This window comes from Erithacus rubecula (genome assembly GCF_903797595.1).
Source record: "Erithacus rubecula genome assembly, chromosome: 6".
Lineage (NCBI taxonomy): Eukaryota > Metazoa > Chordata > Aves > Passeriformes > Muscicapidae > Erithacus > Erithacus rubecula.
In genome coordinates, this window is record NC_136688.1 from 57,586,529 (window position 1) to 57,592,872 (window position 6,344).

The window sequence follows — 6,344 nt, forward strand, 5'->3', positions numbered from 1 at the left end:
GGATGGTGGGAAGTGGGATAGTGGGGTGGAACTGGATGAGCTTTAAGGTCCCTTCCCACCCAAACCACTGTGATTATTACTGACTTGATGATCTTAAAGATCTTTTACAACCTTAACAATTCCTTGGTTCTATAAAAGGCAAATGACTTTCCATTCAAAACACACTTTAAACCTTGAAATCTGCAGATTGAAAGCAGATTTCAGTAAAAAACATTAAATTTTACCATAAGGGTTTTATTAGGCTATTTTAGCAATGGCTGTTGGTCATTTTGGAGAAAACAGAAAAAAGAAGGTTGTGATGTCAACCAGGAATGGGAAATACAAACAAAAAATCCTGGAGACCTGACAACTTCAATACTTCTGTCATACACAGTTCTTATCTACCATTCCACATTTTATTTGTTTAAGCTGATAGTGGACAACAAGTATTATTAACATAAATTATAATTTTTTGCCCTTACATAATGCAGGAAACATTTTTTTGCATTCTTTGGGAAGAAATTACTATATTAGTGACTGGGATTTATTTTTAGTTAGTAAAACCTATTTGGGTGTATTGGGGAAAAATGGGATTGCAGTGGTAAGAAAAATATGCTGATGAAAAAAATCCCTGGGCTTGCTGAACTGAAATGTTTTCTTTCTCCTGGACTAGGTTGGTGCTGGGAGATTTTCCAGGTAATTCTTGTCATCCACATCCAAAATTCATATTTGGGCTGCCTGTCCAGAGCCCTTTCTACAGAGCTGATTCCAAGGGAGCTGTGGAGGAGCTGCTGCACACAACTGGTCCTGCAGAGCATCCAAAGTCCTTTTGGCTCCCAGTGGAGGGAGGAAACAGCCAAAATAAACTTCCAGGGGAGTTTTCTGGGTGCTGGATGTTTGCAGTCACACAGCTCTTCTGAACAAACACACCAAAGGTCAGTTTGGAAGGAGGCTCCTGGATTTAGGGAGTGGTTTCATGGAAATCACTGGGGGTGTTGGGCACCATCCTCCCTGATTTCCATGTGGTTTTTCTCCCTGTGTAACACTTTCTGCATTGTAACATTTGTGGGTTTCATCACATCCAGTGTCCCCAGCCTTGGGTCACAGTCTGGATCTCAAGGCAGGATAGAGCTGGCAGAGCTGCTTCCAATGCCAGATGTGAAAATTTGCATCAGAGCTGCTTGGCTGTGGGTAGAATCATGGAATTGTTCAAGTTGGAAAAGAACTCCAAGGCCATTGAGTCCAACCATTCCCCCAGCACTGCCAAGGCCACCACTGACCCTGTCCCCAAGTGCCACATGGCTTTTAAATCCCTCCAGGGATTGGGACTCCACCCTTGCCCTGAGCAGCTGTTCCAGTGCCTGAGAACCTTTCCCATGAATAATTTTTTCCTAATATCCAATCTAAACCCCCCAGTACAACTGAAGGCTGTTCCCTCTCGTGCTGTCCCTTGTCCCCTGGGAGCAAAGCTCAACCCCCACCTGGCTGTCCCTTCTTATCAGGGGTTATGCAGAGCCAGAAGGTCCCTCCTGAGCCTCCTTTTCCCCTCCCAACACTTGTTCCCTGGTGATTGCTGTCCATGGCCATAAAATAAACAGCAAATGGGCTCTTGAGACCATGGCAGTGAACATCCCATCTGCTTTATTGCTGGGAGGATCCTCTCCCATGAGGCTGCTGCTACATTTCCATCATCAAAGATAGGTTTTGCTCTGTTACACAGCTCCAGGCAGAGCTACAAATACATCCTCCATCACCTGGAGCCTTGCAGGGAGCTGTGCTGAGTGGGAACAGGGTGCACTCATCCAGCAGCAGCACTGGCAGGACAGGGATGAGTATAAATCCTAATTCGAGTGGAAATGAAACACCAGACCAAGAAACAGAAAATGTGGAATGGATTTTCAATGAAAACAGGTAAATCTCTACTACCTGCTTTTGATTGAATGTCTGTTTGTTTTCAATCTTTTTTTAAAACAATAATTCAGTAGAATTTCACTGAAGTTTTTCAGAAATTGTTTGTCCTGACTTTGCCACTTTCCTGCTGGAAAACCAGGAATTTGGAAATTATGCCAAGGAATCTTCGTGATGTTTTTTCTTAGCTGTGCTAGAAATCCCAGTGATTTGGTTTGATATTTGGACTTGGTGATCTTAGAGGCCTTTTCCAAGCCAAATCATTCTATGATTCTGTGGAATGGGAAAGTCAGTATGGATCCATCACTTTAGGATTCTCAGGGTGGAGCTGTACAAAGGAGAACCTGAATTTGGAGATTTCCCCTCTCAGAGTTCCTCTGGATATGAGATGCACCTCAGCTTCCTTCCAAAAATGTAACTGTGCTGGTCATGGGTTGAGCTGCTGGTCCTGGCTGGATAATCCAGGGAGGAGATGGGTTGTGAGATTTACCTGTGAGGAAGTTTTGTGCCTCATGGAGTTCTTTAACAGACAACAGCAGATCTGGCTTCTCCCTCTGCCTGGTTGTTGCACTAAAAGTGCTCAGCTGAATGCTGCCAAACAAATTTAATAGTAAATAATTTACTTAAAGGCAGGCAAAACACAAATACCGACCCAGGCTGTGAAAAGAGACACTTGATCCTGACTCAATTGGACAAGAATGGCAGGGAAAATTTGCAGGAATAGTTTCAAGCCATGTGTTGCCAGGGAACAGTCTGGTCTCCAAATCACATTATCAATATCTTGGGGTAACAGCAGAGAGGAGCAATTGAGGGAAGTGATGCAGGAACACGGCAGCTGCTCCCATTTGTCTGGGCTGTGAGTCCAAAATCACCCTTGGTTAGGGAATGGGATGGAATGGAGGGACCTAAAGATCATCCTGGGTGATGGCAGGTAGCTTCTGTTTGGAACAGAGCATGAGAGCCAGGAGACTTGTGTTGTATTCATATATAACATATATATGTTATGTTAATATAAATATGTATTCACCTGCTGCAGCCTACCCAAGCCAATCCTTCTGAATTTTCCAAATTTTGGGGAGGAAAGGGAAATTGGCAAGAAATCCTTTGTCCTAGGGGAGGAAAAGGAAGCTGGGGCAGGGCAAAACTTCTGCCTCCACCTCCAGTCTCATCCCTGAAATGTGAGACTCCACCTAGGAAGTAAAAGAAAACTCCTCAGACCCTGGGGATCCTCTGTCCTCATGGAGCAACAGATCCTCTAGTGACAGATGAGTATTTCAGGAGCCTGTAATCAATTTTGCTCCTTATTCTGGGTAATAGAATGAAACTGCTCGTGATTCACCCTTTGAACTGACTCACTGTGATCCAGGGGCTGAGAAACCTCAGGCTGTTTCCAGAGCATGGGAAGGATGTCCACAGGCTGGGATGTTGCCATCCATCTCCTCTGTGGGCTCAGTTTTATTCCAAGATCATGTTGGGGCCACGTCCTGGCTCACTGTTAACAGCAGGATTGATCTGCTTTGCTCTTCTGCTGCTTGTGCTGTTAATGATGTGCTGGGTTGGCACAGCTGGATTGAGAGAGGGGAATCCATCCATCATCTCTAACTTTTAGCTCTGAGCCCAGTCCTGAATGATCCCACTTTGCAGCCAACAGAGGAAAAGCAGGTGGTGCATGATTTCAGTTTGTTCTGACAGCTTCTTAGCAGCTGGTGGTGCAGAAATTCCCTTTGAAACACCTTTTTGATGGCTTCATTTGCCCCAGTGGGGACTGCCCAGGGTGTTTCTTCCTTAGCCTTGGCATGGAGAGGTTTCTTTTGGGAATTCCACTCTTCCAACCCTGGGAAGCACTTTTTGCACACAGGGAATGATGCTCCAGTCCTTCCCAGCTGGCTCCCACTCAATGAACAGTTGAGGGAGCTGGGAAGGGGCTCAGCCTGGAGAAAAGGAGGCTCAGGGGGAATTTCTGGCTCTGCACAACTCCCTGACAGGAGGGGACAGCCAGGGGGGATTTGGGATCTGCTCCAGGGAACAGGGACAGGACAAGGGGAAATGGCCACAAGCTGTGCCAGGGAAGGTTTAGGTTGGATATTAGGGAAAATTTTTTCACTGAAAGGGTGGTCAGGCATTGGAATAGGACTCCAATGGAAGTGGAGGAATCACCATCCCTGGGAATGTTCAAAAATCATGTGGATGGGGACATGGGTTAGTGGTGGCCTTGCCAGTGCTGAGTTAATGGTTGGACTTGATGATCTTAGAGGTAATTTCCAACCTTAAATATTCATTGATTCCTTTGGTTTGTAGTCTATATTTCACTTTTTTTTTTTTGGTATGTAATCAGGAATAGCTAAGAAAAACTTATTTGTGAAAGCTTAATGAGAACATGGGGTGCAAATAACAGGGAACTATCAATAAAATCTCAATATAACATACTTCAAGAACAAAAAAGGCCAAGTCTTAGTGTTTCCTCTTGCACAGCTGTTGTGGGGTTGTGTTTCAGAGGGAGAGAACTCCACTCTGGCTGGAAATTGGGCTGTGTCCTTCCACATCCTGGCACAAATCCCAATCACCTGAACCTACTAATTTTGTGTTGGCAAAGGCTGTTAACAGAAGTGCTGGCATCAGCTCCCTTATGTGCATCCTCTGCTCAAACATCCTCAGAAAAAATGCTTTTCTGCACAGCCAGGCTGCTAAATAAGCTGGAAACTGCCCTTCTTGCCCCATAAATAGGAGAAAAATTACAACCAGCTCCCACAGCAGCTGAGCTCAGATGGTTACAAAGCTGGGGTTGACTCCAGAGGGAGCTTATCTGCTCCTTTCCCAAGAAAACAAAGAGAGCAAAGATTAGGGAGGGCCAGGATGCTTAGATGCCCTTTGCTGACCCCTTTTCTGGATGGATGATTAGGTCTCAGTGGTTTGAAGCTTCTCAGGAACATCCCCCAGCCCCTGAACTGTGTCTTCTCAGCCTGATCCTCCTGCTGAGGCACATGGATGTGTTTAGTGAGGGAACTTTTCTGGTTCAGAGAGAGGATTTGGGCATCCTCAGAGGATTGGAAAACGAGCTGGGTGTCTGGGGAGGAGCAGGGATGCAGTTCAGGGCTCCAAATCCTTCCTGTTCCTGGTCAGAGCCTGGGGCAATAAACCTGAGTAAAGCCTGGCTGGCTGCAGGGCCCTGGATTTCACCTGAGTCATCCTGACTCTTCTGGTAAAACCTGTGATCAGAAACCAAATGATAAATGTGGAAATGTGGAGGGTGTTACAGCTGCTGGGGGATTTTTTATTTTTTTTTCCCTCTTGCTTTTCTTAGTTAAATGCAGCTCTTGTGTCAGGAGGAGGAAAGCCAGTGAGTCACACCCCACCCTCTGACAGCTCCTTCCCCTCCTTATCTTCCAGCAATTTGCCATTTCCTAGGCACAAGAGGGGGACAATTTGTCCCTGCTGCCTTAAGGACCGACGGTGTGAAGAGAAGAGTTTGTGGCTCCTTTAGATCCTGGCCATTTATTAGATTGCAGTCCAGAAAATATGAGTCCCCCTGCTTGTGCTTGGGTGATGGAGCATTCACCCAATGCTCAGCTGAGCTTTTAGACTCAGTTTCTAGCTCATAAAATCATGGAATAGCTCCAGCTGGAGGGGACTTATGTTCCAAAAATCTTCCCCAGAATTTATTTGTTCACCAACACTTGAACCCAAGCTGTGCTCTATCTGCTGGGTTTGCCCCAAAAGTGCCCAGGAGGATGCAGGAGGCTCAAACCACCTTTTGGGGTGACATGCCAATAAGTTCCCCACAAAAACTTCAAAATACTTGGTCTTGGTCATCAGAGTTAGCACATTTGCAGAATCTTGGCTGGGAGCCCAGCTGGGATGGGTGGTGGGAATGGTCACCAAGGAGGGTCAGTCCACTCCTGGGATCATTGTGGTGACTGCATCCCAACCCTACAGCACCTCAGAACAGTGGTGGTGCCATTCCAGCAGTTCCAGGGAGTGACTGAGCAGGATCTGCCAAGACCACCCTGGTGGGAAAGGGACCAGCTCCAGGAGTTTGAGGGGATGGGGAGGACATGGAGAATGATGGTGGGAGCTGCTGTGCAGGGCACAAACCTGGAGGACCTGCCCCATCCATCCCCATTCCCTTGTCACTCATCCTGAGCTCCCCACAGCCCTCCCCCACAGTGGGGTGATGGAAGGGAGCACCCTAGAGCAGCTCAGGGCTGAATCCCCAACTCGTGCCTCAGCCCAGGAATCCCCCCATAACCCCAGCCCACACCTCAGCCTGGAGAACCCCAACACCCCCAGCCTGAAGGATCTCCCTGTGCCCTATTCCCACGCCTCAGGGATTCCCACTGTTCCTCCAGCCTGGGGTCCCCCCGTACCCCCATCATACACCTCAGCCTCGGGGCTGCCCCATATCCCCAGCCCCAGTACATACCCCACACCTGGGTCTGTGGGATTCCCTCCTAGAACCC